Source organism: Strix aluco, chromosome 28 (genome assembly GCF_031877795.1).
Source record: "Strix aluco isolate bStrAlu1 chromosome 28, bStrAlu1.hap1, whole genome shotgun sequence".
Taxonomy (NCBI): Eukaryota; Metazoa; Chordata; class Aves; order Strigiformes; family Strigidae; genus Strix; species Strix aluco.
In genome coordinates this window covers 455,489-471,777 of record NC_133958.1, presented here as the reverse complement: position 1 = coordinate 471,777, position 16,289 = coordinate 455,489, and positions in this window count along the sequence as shown.

Genomic DNA, 16,289 nt, shown 5'->3' with positions numbered 1-16,289 from the left:
CCTTTCCCCAGTGCTCTGCAAGCTCTCCAGGACAACATAAAATCTGGGGCTCTGTGCTTTCTTTCCTTCTGAACAAGTGTTAGTGTTTTCTGCACAAAAGCGATTCTGCGAAGCAATGTGAACACTTCTGCTTCCCAGGCACAGAGAAGGTGCTAGGAAGGAATTCTCTGCCTGCCTTTCCCCAGTGCTCTGCAAGCTCTCCAGGACAACATAGAATCTGGGGCTCTGTGCTTTCTTTCCTTCTGAACAAGTGTTACTGTTTTCTGCACAAAAGCGATTCTTGCGAAGCAATGTGAACACTTCTGCTTCCCAGGCACAGAGAAGGTGCTAGCAGGGAATTCTCTGCCTGCCTTTCCCCAGTGCTCTGCAATCTCTCCAGGACAACATAAAATCTGGGGCTCTGTGCTTTCTTTCCTTCTGAACAAGTGTTACTGTTTTCTGCACAAAAGCGATTCTGCGAAGCAATGTGAACACTTCTGCTTCCCAGGCACAGAGAAGGTGCTAGCAAGGAATTCTCTGCCTGCCTTTCCCCAGTGCTCTGCAAGCTCTCCAGGACAACATAAAATCTGGGGCTCTGTGCTTTCTTTCGTTCTGAACAAGTGTTACTGTTTTCTGCACAAAAGCGATTCTTGCGAAGCAATGTGAACACTTCTGCTTCCCAGGTACAGAGAAGGTGCTAGCAGGGAATTCTCTGCCTGCCTTTCCCCAGTGCTCTGCAAGCTCTCCAGGACAACATAAAATCTGGGGCTCTGTGCTTTCTTTCCTTCTGAACAAGTGTTACTGTTTTCTGCACAAAAGCGATTCTTGCGAAGCAATGTGAACACTTCTGCTTCCCAGGCACAGAGAAGGTGCTAGCAGGGAATTCTCTGCCTGCCTTTCCCCAGTGCTCTGCAAGCTCTCCAGGACAACATAAAATCTGGGGCTCTGTGCTTTCTTTCGTTCTGAACAAGTGTTACTGTTTTCTGCACAAAAGCGATTCTGCGAAGCAATGTGAACAGGCACAGAGAAGGTGCTATCAGGGAATTCTCTGCCTGCCTTTCCCCAGTGCTCTGCAAGCTCTCCAGGACAACATAGAATCTGGGGCTCTGTGCTTTCTTTCCTTCTGAACAAGTGTTACTGTTTTCTGCACAAAAGCGATTCTGCGAAACAATGTGAACAGGCACAGAGAAGGTGCTATCAGGGAATTCACTGCCTGCCTTTCCCCAGTGCTCTGCAAGCTCTCCAGGACAACATAAAATCTGGGGCTCTGTGCTTTCTTTCCTTCTGAACAAGTGTTACTGTTTTCTGTACAAAAGCGATTCTTGCGAAGCAATGTGAAAACTTCTGCTTCCCAGGCACAGAGAAGGTGCTAGCAGGGAATTCTCTGCCTGCCTTTCCCCAGTGCTCTGCAAGCTCTCCAGGACAACATAAAATCTGGGGCTCTGTGCTTTCTTTCCTTCTGAACAAGTGTTAATGTTTTCTGCACAAAAGCGATTCTGCGAAGCAATGTGAACAGGCACAGAGAAGGTGCTATCAGGGAATTCTCTGCCTGCCTTTCCCCAGTGCTCTGCAAGCTCTCCAGGACAACATAAAATGTGGGGCTCTGTGCTTTCTTTCCTTCTGAACAAGTGTTACTGTTTTCTGCACAAAAGCGATTCTGCGAAGCAATGTGAACACTTCTGCTTCCCAGGCACAGAGAAGGTGCTAGCAGGGAATTCTCTGCCTGCCTTTCCCCAGTGCTCTGCAAGCTCTCCAGGACAACATAGAATCTGGGGCTCTGTGCTTTCTTTCGTTCTGAACAAGTGTTACTGTTTTCTGCACAAAAGCGATTCTGCGAAGCAATGTGAACAGGCACAGAGAAGGTGCTATCAGGGAATTCACTGCCTGCCTTTCCCCAGTGCTCTGCAAGCTCTCCAGGACAACATAAAATCTGGGGCTCTGTGCTTTCTTTCGTTCTGAACAAGTGTTACTGTTTTCTGCACAAAAGCGATTCTTGCGAAGCAATGTGAACACTTCTGCTTCCCAGGCACAGAGAAGGTGCTAGCAGGGAATTCTCTGCCTGCCTTTCCCCAGTGCTCTGCAAGCTCTCCAGGACAACATAGAATCTGGGGCTCTGTGCTTTCTTTCGTTCTGAACAAGTGTTACTGTTTTCTGCACAAAAGCGATTCTGCGAAGCAATGTGAACAGGCACAGAGAAGGTGCTATCAGGGAATTCTCTGCCTGCCTTTCCCCAGTGCTCTGCAAGCTCTCCAGGACAACATAGAATCTGGGGCTCTGTGCTTTCTTTCCTTCTGAACAAGTGTTACTGTTTTCTGCACAAAAGCGATTCTGCGAAGCAATGTGAACACTTCTGCTTCCCAGGCACAGAGAGGGTGCTAGCAAGGAATTCTCTGCCTGCCTTTCCCCAGTGCTCTGCAAGCTCTCCAGGACAACATAAAATGTGGGGCTCTGTGCTTTCTTTCCTTCTGAACAAGTGTTACTGTTTTCTGCACAAAAGCGATTCTGCGAAGCAATGTGAACACTTCTGCTTCCCAGGCACAGAGAAGGTGCTAGCAGGGAATTCTCTGCCTGCCTTTCCCCAGTGCTCTGCAAGCTCTCCAGGACAACATAAAATGTGGGGCTCTGTGCTTTCTTTCCTTCTGAACAAGTGTTAGTGTTTTCTGCACAAAAGCGATTCTGCGAAGCAATGTGAACACTTCTGCTTCCCAGGCACAGAGAAGGTGCTAGGAAGGAATTCTCTGCCTGCCTTTCCCCAGTGCTCTGCAAGCTCTCCAGGACAACATAGAATCTGGGGCTCTGTGCTTTCTTTCCTTCTGAACAAGTGTTACTGTTTTCTGCACAAAAGCGATTCTTGCGAAGCAATGTGAACACTTCTGCTTCCCAGGCACAGAGAAGGTGCTAGCAGGGAATTCTCTGCCTGCCTTTCCCCAGTGCTCTGCAAGCTCTCCAGGACAACATAAAATCTGGGGCTCTGTGCTTTCTTTCCTTCTGAACAAGTGTTACTGTTTTCTGCACAAAAGCGATTCTGCGAAGCAATGTGAACACTTCTGCTTCCCAGGCACAGAGAAGGTGCTAGCAAGGAATTCTCTGCCTGCCTTTCCCCAGTGCTCTGCAAGCTCTCCAGGACAACATAAAATCTGGGGCTCTGTGCTTTCTTTCGTTCTGAACAAGTGTTACTGTTTTCTGCACAAAAGCGATTCTTGCGAAGCAATGTGAACACTTCTGCTTCCCAGGTACAGAGAAGGTGCTAGCAGGGAATTCTCTGCCTGCCTTTCCCCAGTGCTCTGCAAGCTCTCCAGGACAACATAAAATCTGGGGCTCTGTGCTTTCTTTCCTTCTGAACAAGTGTTACTTTTTTCTGCACAAAAGCGATTCTTGCGAAGCAATGTGAACACTTCTGCTTCCCAGGCACAGAGAAGGTGCTAGCAGGGAATTCTCTGCCTGCCTTTCCCCAGTGCTCTGCAAGCTCTCCAGGACAACATAAAATCTGGGGCTCTGTGCTTTCTTTCGTTCTGAACAAGTGTTACTGTTTTCTGCACAAAAGCGATTCTGCGAAGCAATGTGAACAGGCACAGAGAAGGTGCTATCAGGGAATTCTCTGCCTGCCTTTCCCCAGTGCTCTGCAAGCTCTCCAGGACAACATAGAATCTGGGGCTCTGTGCTTTCTTTCCTTCTGAACAAGTGTTACTGTTTTCTGCACAAAAGCGATTCTGCGAAACAATGTGAACAGGCACAGAGAAGGTGCTATCAGGGAATTCACTGCCTGCCTTTCCCCAGTGCTCTGCAAGCTCTCCAGGACAACATAAAATCTGGGGCTCTGTGCTTTCTTTCCTTCTGAACAAGTGTTACTGTTTTCTGTACAAAAGCGATTCTTGCGAAGCAATGTGAAAACTTCTGCTTCCCAGGCACAGAGAAGGTGCTAGCAGGGAATTCTCTGCCTGCCTTTCCCCAGTGCTCTGCAAGCTCTCCAGGACAACATAAAATCTGGGGCTCTGTGCTTTCTTTCCTTCTGAACAAGTGTTAATGTTTTCTGCACAAAAGCGATTCTGCGAAGCAATGTGAACAGGCACAGAGAAGGTGCTATCAGGGAATTCTCTGCCTGCCTTTCCCCAGTGCTCTGCAAGCTCTCCAGGACAACATAAAATGTGGGGCTCTGTGCTTTCTTTCCTTCTGAACAAGTGTTACTGTTTTCTGCACAAAAGCGATTCTGCGAAGCAATGTGAACAGGCACAGAGAAGGTGCTATCAGGGAATTCACTGCCTGCCTTTCCCCAGTGCTCTGCAAGCTCTCCAGGACAACATAAAATCTGGGGCTCTGTGCTTTCTTTCGTTCTGAACAAGTGTTACTGTTTTCTGCACAAAAGCGATTCTTGCGAAGCAATGTGAACACTTCTGCTTCCCAGGCACAGAGAAGGTGCTAGCAGGGAATTCTCTGCCTGCCTTTCCCCAGTGCTCTGCAAGCTCTCCAGGACAACATAGAATCTGGGGCTCTGTGCTTTCTTTCGTTCTGAACAAGTGTTACTGTTTTCTGCACAAAAGCGATTCTGCGAAGCAATGTGAACAGGCACAGAGAAGGTGCTATCAGGGAATTCTCTGCCTGCCTTTCCCCAGTGCTCTGCAAGCTCTCCAGGACAACATAGAATCTGGGGCTCTGTGCTTTCTTTCGTTCTGAACAAGTGTTACTGTTTTCTGCACAAAAGCGATTCTGCGAAACAATGTGAACAGGCACAGAGAAGGTGCTATAAGGGAATTCACTGCCTGCCTTTCCCCAGTGCTCTGCAAGCTCTCCAGGACAACATAAAATCTGGGGCTCTGTGCTTTCTTTCCTTCTGAACAAGTGTTACTGTTTTCTGCACAAAAGCGATTCTTGCGAAGCAATGTGAACACTTCTGCTTCCCAGGCACAGAGAGGGTGCTAGCAAGGAATTCTCTGCCTGCCTTTCCCCAGTGCTCTGCAAGCTCTCCAGGACAACATAAAATGTGGGGCTCTGTGCTTTCTTTCCTTCTGAACAAGTGTTACTGTTTTCTGCACAAAAGCGATTCTGCGAAGCAATGTGAACACTTCTGCTTCCCAGGCACAGAGAAGGTGCTAGCAGGGAATTCTCTGCCTGCCTTTCCCCAGTGCTCTGCAAGCTCTCCAGGACAACATAGAATCTGGGGCTCTGTGCTTTCTTTCGTTCTGAACAAGTGTTACTGTTTTCTGCACAAAAGCGATTCTGCGAAGCAATGTGAACAGGCACAGAGAAGGTGCTATCAGGGAATTCTCTGCCTGCCTTTCCCCAGTGCTCTGCAAGCTCTCCAGGACAACATAGAATCTGGGGCTCTGTGCTTTCTTTCGTTCTGAACAAGTGTTACTGTTTTCTGCACAAAAGCGATTCTGCGAAACAATGTGAACAGGCACAGAGAAGGTGCTAGCAGGGAATTCACTGCCTGCCTTTCCCCAGTGCTCTGCAAGCTCTCCAGGACAACATAAAATCTGGGGCTCTGTGCTTTCTTTCGTTCTGAACAAGTGTTACTGTTTTCTGCACAAAAGCGATTCTTGCGAAGCAATGTGAACACTTCTGCTTCCCAGGCACAGAGAAGGTGCTAGCAGGGAATTCTCTGCCTGCCTTTCCCCAGTGCTCTGCAAGCTCTCCAGGACAACATAAAATCTGGGGCTCTGTGCTTTCTTTCCTTCTGAACAAGTGTTAGTGTTTTCTGCACAAAAGCGATTCTGCGAAGCAATGTGAACACTTCTGCTTCCCAGGCACAGAGAAGGTGCTAGGAAGGAATTCTCTGCCTGCCTTTCCCCAGTGCTCTGCAAGCTCTCCAGGACAACATAGAATCTGGGGCTCTGTGCTTTCTTTCCTTCTGAACAAGTGTTACTGTTTTCTGCACAAAAGCGATTCTTGCGAAGCAATGTGAACACTTCTGCTTCCCAGGCACAGAGAAGGTGCTAGCAGGGAATTCTCTGCCTGCCTTTCCCCAGTGCTCTGCAAGCTCTCCAGGACAACATAAAATCTGGGGCTCTGTGCTTTCTTTCCTTCTGAACAAGTGTTACTGTTTTCTGCACAAAAGCGATTCTGCGAAGCAATGTGAACACTTCTGCTTCCCAGGCACAGAGAAGGTGCTAGCAAGGAATTCTCTGCCTGCCTTTCCCCAGTGCTCTGCAAGCTCTCCAGGACAACATAAAATCTGGGGCTCTGTGCTTTCTTTCGTTCTGAACAAGTGTTACTGTTTTCTGCACAAAAGCGATTCTTGCGAAGCAATGTGAACACTTCTGCTTCCCAGGTACAGAGAAGGTGCTAGCAGGGAATTCTCTGCCTGCCTTTCCCCAGTGCTCTGCAAGCTCTCCAGGACAACAGCAAATCTGGGGCTCTGTGCTTTCTTTCGTTCTGAACAAGTGTTACTGTTTTCTGCACAAAAGCGATTCTGCGAAGCAATGTGAACAGGCACAGAGAAGGTGCTATCAGGGAATTCTCTGCCTGCCTTTCCCCAGTGCTCTGCAAGCTCTCCAGGACAACATAGAATCTGGGGCTCTGTGCTTTCTTTCCTTCTGAACAAGTGTTACTGTTTTCTGCACAAAAGCGATTCTGCGAAACAATGTGAACAGGCACAGAGAAGGTGCTATCAGGGAATTCACTGCCTGCCTTTCCCCAGTGCTCTGCAAGCTCTCCAGGACAACATAAAATCTGGGGCTCTGTGCTTTCTTTCCTTCTGAACAAGTGTTACTGTTTTCTGTACAAAAGCGATTCTTGCGAAGCAATGTGAAAACTTCTGCTTCCCAGGCACAGAGAAGGTGCTAGCAGGGAATTCTCTGCCTGCCTTTCCCCAGTGCTCTGCAAGCTCTCCAGGACAACATAAAATCTGGGGCTCTGTGCTTTCTTTCCTTCTGAACAAGTGTTAATGTTTTCTGCACAAAAGCGATTCTGCGAAGCAATGTGAACAGGCACAGAGAAGGTGCTATCAGGGAATTCTCTGCCTGCCTTTCCCCAGTGCTCTGCAAGCTCTCCAGGACAACATAAAATGTGGGGCTCTGTGCTTTCTTTCCTTCTGAACAAGTGTTACTGTTTTCTGCACAAAAGCGATTCTGCGAAGCAATGTGAACACTTCTGCTTCCCAGGCACAGAGAAGGTGCTAGCAGGGAATTCTCTGCCTGCCTTTCCCCAGTGCTCTGCAAGCTCTCCAGGACAACATAGAATCTGGGGCTCTGTGCTTTCTTTCGTTCTGAACAAGTGTTACTGTTTTCTGCACAAAAGCGATTCTGCGAAGCAATGTGAACAGGCACAGAGAAGGTGCTATCAGGGAATTCACTGCCTGCCTTTCCCCAGTGCTCTGCAAGCTCTCCAGGACAACATAAAATCTGGGGCTCTGTGCTTTCTTTCGTTCTGAACAAGTGTTACTGTTTTCTGCACAAAAGCGATTCTTGCGAAGCAATGTGAACACTTCTGCTTCCCAGGCACAGAGAAGGTGCTAGCAGGGAATTCTCTGCCTGCCTTTCCCCAGTGCTCTGCAAGCTCTCCAGGACAACATAGAATCTGGGGCTCTGTGCTTTCTTTCGTTCTGAACAAGTGTTACTGTTTTCTGCACAAAAGCGATTCTGCGAAGCAATGTGAACAGGCACAGAGAAGGTGCTATCAGGGAATTCTCTGCCTGCCTTTCCCCAGTGCTCTGCAAGCTCTCCAGGACAACATAGAATCTGGGGCTCTGTGCTTTCTTTCGTTCTGAACAAGTGTTACTGTTTTCTGCACAAAAGCGATTCTGCGAAACAATGTGAACAGGCACAGAGAAGGTGCTATAAGGGAATTCACTGCCTGCCTTTCCCCAGTGCTCTGCAAGCTCTCCAGGACAACATAAAATCTGGGGCTCTGTGCTTTCTTTCGTTCTGAACAAGTGTTACTGTTTTCTGCACAAAAGCGATTCTTGCGAAGCAATGTGAACACTTCTGCTTCCCAGGCACAGAGAAGGTGCTAGCAGGGAATTCTCTGCCTGCCTTTCCCCAGTGCTCTGCAAGCTCTCCAGGACAACATAGAATCTGGGGCTCTGTGCTTTCTTTCGTTCTGAACAAGTGTTACTGTTTTCTGCACAAAAGCGATTCTGCGAAACAATGTGAACAGGCACAGAGAAGGTGCTATCAGGGAATTCTCTGCCTGCCTTTCCCCAGTGCTCTGCAAGCTCTCCAGGACAACATAAAATCTGGGGCTCTGTGCTTTCTTTCCTTCTGAACAACTGTTACTGTTTTCTGCACAAAAGCGATTCTTGCGAAGCAATGTGAACACTTCTGCTTCCCAGGCACAGAGAAGGTGCTAGCAAGGAATTCTCTGCCTGCCTTTCCCCAGTGCTCTGCAAGCTCTCCAGGACAACATAAAATCTGGGGCTCTGTGCTTTCTTTCCTTCTGAACAACTGTTACTGTTTTCTGCACAAAAGCGATTCTGCGAAGCAATGTGAACACTTCTGCTTCCCAGGCACAGAGAAGGTGCTAGCAAGGAATTCTCTGCCTGCCTTTCCCCAGTGCTCTGCAAGCTCTCCAGGACAACATAAAATGTGGGGCTCTGTGCTTTCTTTCCTTCTGAACAAGTGTTACTGTTTTCTGCACAAAAGCGATTCTGCGAAGCAATGTGAACAGGCACAGAGAAGGTGCTATCAGGGAATTCTCTGCCTGCCTTTCCCCAGTGCTCTGCAAGCTCTCCAGGACAACATAAAATCTGGGGCTCTGTGCTTTCTTTCCTTCTGAACAAGTGTTAGTGTTTTCTGCACAAAAGCGATTCTTGCGAAGCAATGTGAACACTTCTGCTTCCCAGGCACAGAGAAGGTGCTAGCAGGGAATTCTCTGCCTGCCTTTCCCCAGTGCTCTGCAAGCTCTCCAGGACAACATAAAATCTGGGGCTCTGTGCTTTCTTTCCTTCTGAACAAGTGTTAATGTTTTCTGCACAAAAGCGATTCTGCGAAGCAATGTGAACAGGCACAGAGAAGGTGCTATCAGGGAATTCTCTGCCTGCCTTTCCCCAGTGCTCTGCAAGCTCTCCAGGACAACATAAAATGTGGGGCTCTGTGCTTTCTTTCCTTCTGAACAAGTGTTACTGTTTTCTGCACAAAAGCGATTCTGCGAAGCAATGTGAACACTTCTGCTTCCCAGGCACAGAGAAGGTGCTAGCAGGGAATTCTCTGCCTGCCTTTCCCCAGTGCTCTGCAAGCTCTCCAGGACAACATAGAATCTGGGGCTCTGTGCTTTCTTTCCTTCTGAACAAGTGTTACTGTTTTCTGCACAAAAGCGATTCTTGCGAAGCAATGTGAACACTTCTGCTTCCCAGGCACAGAGAAGGTGCTAGCAGGGAATTCTCTGCCTGCCTTTCCCCAGTGCTCTGCAAGCTCTCCAGGACAACATAGAATCTGGGGCTCTGTGCTTTCTTTCGTTCTGAACAAGTGTTAGTGTTTTCTGCACAAAAGCGATTCTGCGAAGCAATGTGAACAGGCACAGAGAAGGTGCTATCAGGGAATTCTCTGCCTGCCTTTCCCCAGTGCTCTGCAAGCTCTCCAGGACAACATAGAATCTGGGGCTCTGTGCTTTCTTTCGTTCTGAACAACTGTTACTGTTTTCTGCACAAAAGCGATTCTTGCGAAGCAATGTGAACACTTCTGCTTCCCAGGCACAGAGAAGGTGCTAGCAGGGAATTCTCTGCCTGCCTTTCCCCAGTGCTCTGCAAGCTCTCCAGGACAACAGCAAATCTGGGGCTCTGTGCTTTCTTTCCTTCTGAACAAGTGTTACTGTTTTCTGCACAAAAGCGATTCTTGCGAAGCAATGTGAACAGGCACAGAGAAGGTGCTATCAGGGAATTCTCTGCCTGCCTTTCCCCAGTGCTCTGCAAGCTCTCCAGGACAACATAAAATCTGGGGCTCTGTGCTTTCTTTCCTTCTGAACAAGTGTTACTGTTTTCTGCACAAAAGCGATTCTGCGAAGCAATGTGAACACTTCTGCTTCCCAGGCACAGAGAAGGTGCTATCAGGGAATTCTCTGCCTGCCTTTCCCCAGTGCTCTGCAAGCTCTCCAGGACAACAGCAAATCTGGGGCTCTGTGCTTTCTTTCCTTCTGAACAACTGTTACTGTTTTCTGCACAAAAGCGATTCTGCGAAGCAATGTGAACAGGCACAGAGAAGGTGCTATCAGGGAATTCTCTGCCTGCCTTTCCCCAGTGCTCTGCAAGCTCTCCAGGACAACATAAAATCTGGGGCTCTGTGCTTTCTTTCGTTCTGAACAAGTGTTACTGTTTTCTGCACAAAAGCGATTCTGCGAAGCAATGTGAACACTTCTGCTTCCCAGGCACAGAGAAGGTGCTATCAGGGAATTCTCTGCCTGCCTTTCCCCAGTGCTCTGCAAGCTCTCCAGGACAACATAAAATCTGGGGCTCTGTGCTTTCTTTCGTTCTGAACAAGTGTTACTGTTTTCTGCACAAAAGCGATTCTGCGAAGCAATGTGAACAGGCACAGAGAAGGTGCTATCAGGGAATTCTCTGCCTGCCTTTCCCCAGTGCTCTGCAAGCTCTCCAGGACAACATAAAATCTGGGGCTCTGTGCTTTCTTTCGTTCTGAACAAGTGTTACTGTTTTCTGCACAAAAGCGATTCTGCGAAGCAATGTGAACAGGCACAGAGAAGGTGCTATCAGGGAATTCTCTGCCTGCCTTTCCCCAGTGCTCTGCAAGCTCTCCAGGACAACATAGAATCTGGGGCTCTGTGCTTTCTTTCGTTCTGAACAACTGTTACTGTTTTCTGCACAAAAGCGATTCTTGCGAAGCAATGTGAACACTTCTGCTTCCCAGGCACAGTTAAGGTGCTAGCAGGGAATTCTCTGCCTGCCTTTCCCCAGTGCTCTGCAAGCTCTCCAGGACAACAGCAAATCTGGGGCTCTGTGCTTTCTTTCCTTCTGAACAAGTGTTACTGTTTTCTGCACAAAAGCGATTCTTGCGAAGCAATGTGAACAGGCACAGAGAAGGTGCTATCAGGGAATTCTCTGCCTGCCTTTCCCCAGTGCTCTGCAAGCTCTCCAGGACAACATAAAATCTGGGGCTCTGTGCTTTCTTTCCTTCTGAACAAGTGTTACTGTTTTCTGCACAAAAGCGATTCTGCGAAGCAATGTGAACACTTCTGCTTCCCAGGCACAGAGAAGGTGCTATCAGGGAATTCTCTGCCTGCCTTTCCCCAGTGCTCTGCAAGCTCTCCAGGACAACAGCAAATCTGGGGCTCTGTGCTTTCTTTCCTTCTGAACAAGTGTTACTGTTTTCTGCACAAAAGCGATTCTGCGAAGCAATGTGAACAGGCACAGAGAAGGTGCTATCAGGGAATTCTCTGCCTGCCTTTCCCCAGTGCTCTGCAAGCTCTCCAGGACAACATAAAATCTGGGGCTCTGTGCTTTCTTTCCTTCTGAACAAGTGTTACTGTTTTCCGCACAAAAGCGATTCTGCGAAGCAATGTGAACACTTGTGCTTCCCAGGCACAGAGAAGGTTCTATCAGGGAATTCTCTGCCTGCCTTTCCCCAGTGCTCTGCAAGCTCTCCAGGACAACATAGAATCTGGGGCTCTGTGCTTTCTTTCGTTCTGAACAACTGTTACTGTTTTCTGCACAAAAGCGATTCTGTGAAGCAATGTGAACACTTCTGCTTCCCAGGCACAGAGAAGGTGCTAGCAGGGAATTCTCTGCCTGCCTTTCCCCAGTGCTCTGCAAGCTCTCCAGGACAACATAGAATCTGGGGCTCTGTGCTTTCTTTCCTTCTGAACAACTGTTACTGTTTTCTGCACAAAAGCGATTCTGCGAAGCAATGTGAACAGGCACAGAGAAGGTGCTATCAGGGAATTCTCTGCCTGCCTTTCCCCAGTGCTCTGCAAGCTCTCCAGGACAACATAAAATCTGGGGCTCTGTGCTTTCTTTCCTTCTGAACAAGTGTTAATGTTTTCTGCACAAAAGCGATTCTGCGAAGCAATGTGAACACTTCTGCTTCCCAGGCACAGAGAAGGTGCTAGCAAGGAATTCTCTGCCTGCCTTTCCCCAGTGCTCTGCAAGCTCTCCAGGACAACATAAAATCTGGGGCTCTGTGCTTTCTTTCCTTCTGAACAACTGTTACTGTTTTCTGCACAAAAGCGATTCTGCGAAGCAATGTGAACAGGCACAGAGAAGGTGCTATCAGGGAATTCTCTGCCTGCCTTTCCCCAGTGCTCTGCAAGCTCTCCAGGACAACATAGAATCTGGGGCTCTGTGCTTTCTTTCCTTCTGAACAAGTGTTACTGTTTTCTGCACAAAAGCGATTCTGCGAAGCAATGTGAACACTTCTGCTTCCCAGGCACAGAGAAGGTGCTAGCAAGGAATTCTCTGCCTGCCTTTCCCCAGTGCTCTGCAAGCTCTCCAGGACAACATAAAATCTGGGGCTCTGTGCTTTCTTTCGTTCTGAACAAGTGTTACTGTTTTCTGCACAAAAGCGATTCTGCGAAGCAATGTGAACACTTCTGCTTCCCAGGCACAGAGAAGGTGCTAGCAAGGAATTCTCTGCCTGCCTTTCCCTAGTGCTCTGCAAGCTCTCCAGGACAACATAAAATCTGGGGCTCTGTGCTTTCTTTCGTTCTGAACAAGTGTTAGTGTTTTCTGCACAAAAGCGATTATGCGAAGCAATGTGAACAGGCACAGAGAAGGTGCTATCAGGGAATTCTCTGCCTGCCTTTCCCCAGTGCTCTGCAAGCTCTCCAGGACAACAGCAAATCTGGGGCTCTGTGCTTTCTTTCCTTCTGAACAAGTGTTACTGTTTTCTGCACAAAAGCGATTCTTGCGAAGCAATGTGAACACTTCTGCTTCCCAGGCACAGAGAACGTGCTAGCAGGGAATTCTCTGCCTGCCTTTCCCCAGTGCTCTGCAAGCTCTCCAGGACAACAGCAAATCTGGGGCTCTGTGCTTTCTTTCCTTCTGAACAAGTGTTACTGTTTTCTGCACAAAAGCGATTCTGCGAAGCAATGTGAACAGGCACAGAGAAGGTGCTAGCAGGGAATTCTCTGCCTGCCTTTCCCCAGTGCTCTGCAAGCTCTCCAGGACAACATAGAATCTGGGGCTCTGTGCTTTCTTTCCTTCTGAACAAGTGTTACTGTTTTCTGCACAAAAGCGATTCTGTGAAGCAATGTGAACACTTCTGCTTCCCATGCACAGAGAAGGTGCTAGCAAGGAATTCTCTGCCTGCCATTCCCCAGTGCTCTGCAAGCTCTCCAGGACAACATAAAATCTGGGGCTCTGTGCTTTCTTTCCTTCTGAACAAGTGTTAATGTTTTCTGCACAAAAGCGATTCTTGCGAAGCAATGTGAACACTTCTGCTTCCCAGGCACAGAGAGGTGCTAGCAGGGAATTCTCTGCCTGCCTTTCCCCAGTGCTCTGCAAGCTCTCCAGGACAACATAGACTCTGGGGCTCTGTGCTTTCTTTCCTTCTGAACAAGTGTTACTGTTTTCTGCACAAAAGCGATTCTGCGAAGCAATGTGAACAGGCACAGAGAAGGTGCTATCAGGGAATTCTCTGCCTGCCTTTCCCCAGTGCTCTGCAAGCTCTCCAGGACAACATAAAATCTGGGGCTCTGTGCTTTCTTTCGTTCTGAACAAGTGTTAATGTTTTCTGCACAAAAGCGATTCTGCGAAGCAATGTGAACACTACTGCTTCCCAGGCACAGAGAAGGTGCTAGCAAGGAATTCTCTGCCTGCCTTTCCCCAGTGCTCTGCAAGCTCTCCAGGACAACATAAAATCTTGGGCTCTGTGCTTTCTTTCCTTCTGAACAAGTGTTACTGTTTTCTGCACAAAAGCGATTCTGCGAAGCAATGTGAACACTTCTGCTTCCCAGGCACAGAGAAGGTGCTATCAGGGAATTCTCTGCCTGCCTTTCCCCAGTGCTCTGCAAGCTCTCCAGGACAACAGCAAATCTGGGGCTCTGTGCTTTCTTTCCTTCTGAACAAGTGTTAGTGTTTTCCGCACAAAAGTGATTCTGCGAAGCAATGTGAACACTTCTGCTTCCCAGGCACAGAGAAGGTGCTAGCAGGGAATTCTCTGCCTGCCTTTCCCCAGTGCTCTGCAAGCTCTCCAGGACAACATAGAATCTGGGGCTCTGTGCTTTCTTTCGTTCTGAACAACTGTTACTGTTTTCTGCACAAAAGCGATTCTTGCGATGCAATGTGAACACTTCTGCTTCCCAGGCACAGAGAAGGTGCTAGCAGGGAATTCTCTGCCTGCCTTTCCCCAGTGCTCTGCAAGCTCTCCAGGACAACATAGAATCTGGGGCTCTGTGCTTTCTTTCCTTCTGAACAACTGTTACTGTTTTCTGCACAAAAGCGATTCTGCGAAGCAATGTGAACAGGCACAGAGAAGGTGCTATCAGGGAATTCTCTGCCTGCCTTTCCCCAGTGCTCTGCAAGCTCTCCAGGACAACATAAAATCTGGGGCTCTGTGCTTTCTTTCGTTCTGAACAAGTGTTACTGTTTTCTGCACAAAAGCGATTCTGCGAAGCAATGTGAACAGGCACAGACAAGGTGCTATCAGGGAATTCTCTGCCTGCCTTTCCCCAGTGCTCTGCAAGCTCTCCAGGACAACATAAAATCTGGGGCTCTGTGCTTTCTTTCGTTCTGAACAAGTGTTACTGTTTTCTGCACAAAAGCGATTCTGCGAAGCAATGTGAACAGGCACAGAGAAGGTGCTATCAGGGAATTCTCTGCCTGCCTTTCCCCAGTGCTCTGCAAGCTCTCCAGGACAACATAGAATCTGGGGCTCTGTGCTTTCTTTCGTTCTGAACAACTGTTACTGTTTTCTGCACAAAAGCGATTCTTGCGAAGCAATGTGAACACTTCTGCTTCCCAGGCACAGAGAAGGTGCTAGCAGGGAATTCTCTGCCTGCCTTTCCCCAGTGCTCTGCAAGCTCTCCAGGACAACAGCAAATCTGGGGCTCTGTGCTTTCTTTCCTTCTGAACAAGTGTTACTGTTTTCTGCACAAAAGCGATTCTTGCGAAGCAATGTGAACAGGCACAGAGAAGGTGCTATCAGGGAATTCTCTGCCTGCCTTTCCCCAGTGCTCTGCAAGCTCTCCAGGACAACATAAAATCTGGGGCTCTGTGCTTTCTTTCCTTCTGAACAAGTGTTACTGTTTTCTGCACAAAAGCGATTCTGCGAAGCAATGTGAACACTTCTGCTTCCCAGGCACAGAGAAGGTGCTATCAGGGAATTCTCTGCCTGCCTTTCCCCAGTGCTCTGCAAGCTCTCCAGGACAACAGCAAATCTGGGGCTCTGTGCTTTCTTTCCTTCTGAACAAGTGTTACTGTTTTCTGCACAAAAGCGATTCTGCGAAGCAATGTGAACAGGCACAGAGAAGGTGCTATCAGGGAATTCTCTGCCTGCCTTTCCCCAGTGCTCTGCAAGCTCTCCAGGACAACATAAAATCTGGGGCTCTGTGCTTTCTTTCCTTCTGAACAAGTGTTACTGTTTTCTGCACAAAAGCGATTCTGCGAAGCAATGTGAACACTTCTGCTTCCCAGGCACAGAGAAGGTGCTATCAGGGAATTCTCTGCCTGCCTTTCCCCAGTGCTCTGCAAGCTCTCCAGGACAACATAAAATCTGGGGCTCTGTGCTTTCTTTCCTTCTGAACAACTGTTACTGTTTTCTGCACAAAAGCGATTCTGCGAAGCAATGTGAACACTTCTGCTTCCCAGGCACAGAGAAGGTGCTATCAGGGAATTCTCTGCCTGCCTTTCCCCAGTGCTCTGCAAGCTCTCCAGGACAACAGCAAATCTGGGGCTCTGTGCTTTCTTTCCTTCTGAACAACTGTTACTGTTTTCTGCACAAAAGCGATTCTGCGAAGCAATGTGAACAGGCACAGAGAAGGTGCTATCAGGGAATTCTCTGCCTGCCTTTCCCCAGTGCTCTGCAAGCTCTCCAGGACAACATAAAATCTGGGGCTCTGTGCTTTCTTTCCTTCTGAACAAGTGTTACTGTTTTCCGCACAAAAGCGATTCTGCGAAGCAATGTGAACACTTGTGCTTCCCAGGCACAGAGAAGGTGCTATCAGGGAATTCTCTGCCTGCCTTTCCCCAGTGCTCTGCAAGCTCTCCAGGACAACATAAAATCTGGGGCTCTGTGCTTTCTTTCCTTCTGAACAAGTGTTAATGTTTTCTGCACAAAAGCGATTCTGCGAAGCAATGTGAACACTTCTGCTTCCCAGGCACAGAGAAGGTGCTAGCAAGGAATTCTCTGCCTGCCTTTCCCCAGTGCTCTGCAAGCTCTCCAGGACAACATAAAATCTGGGGCTCTGTGCTTTCTTTCGTTCTGAACAAG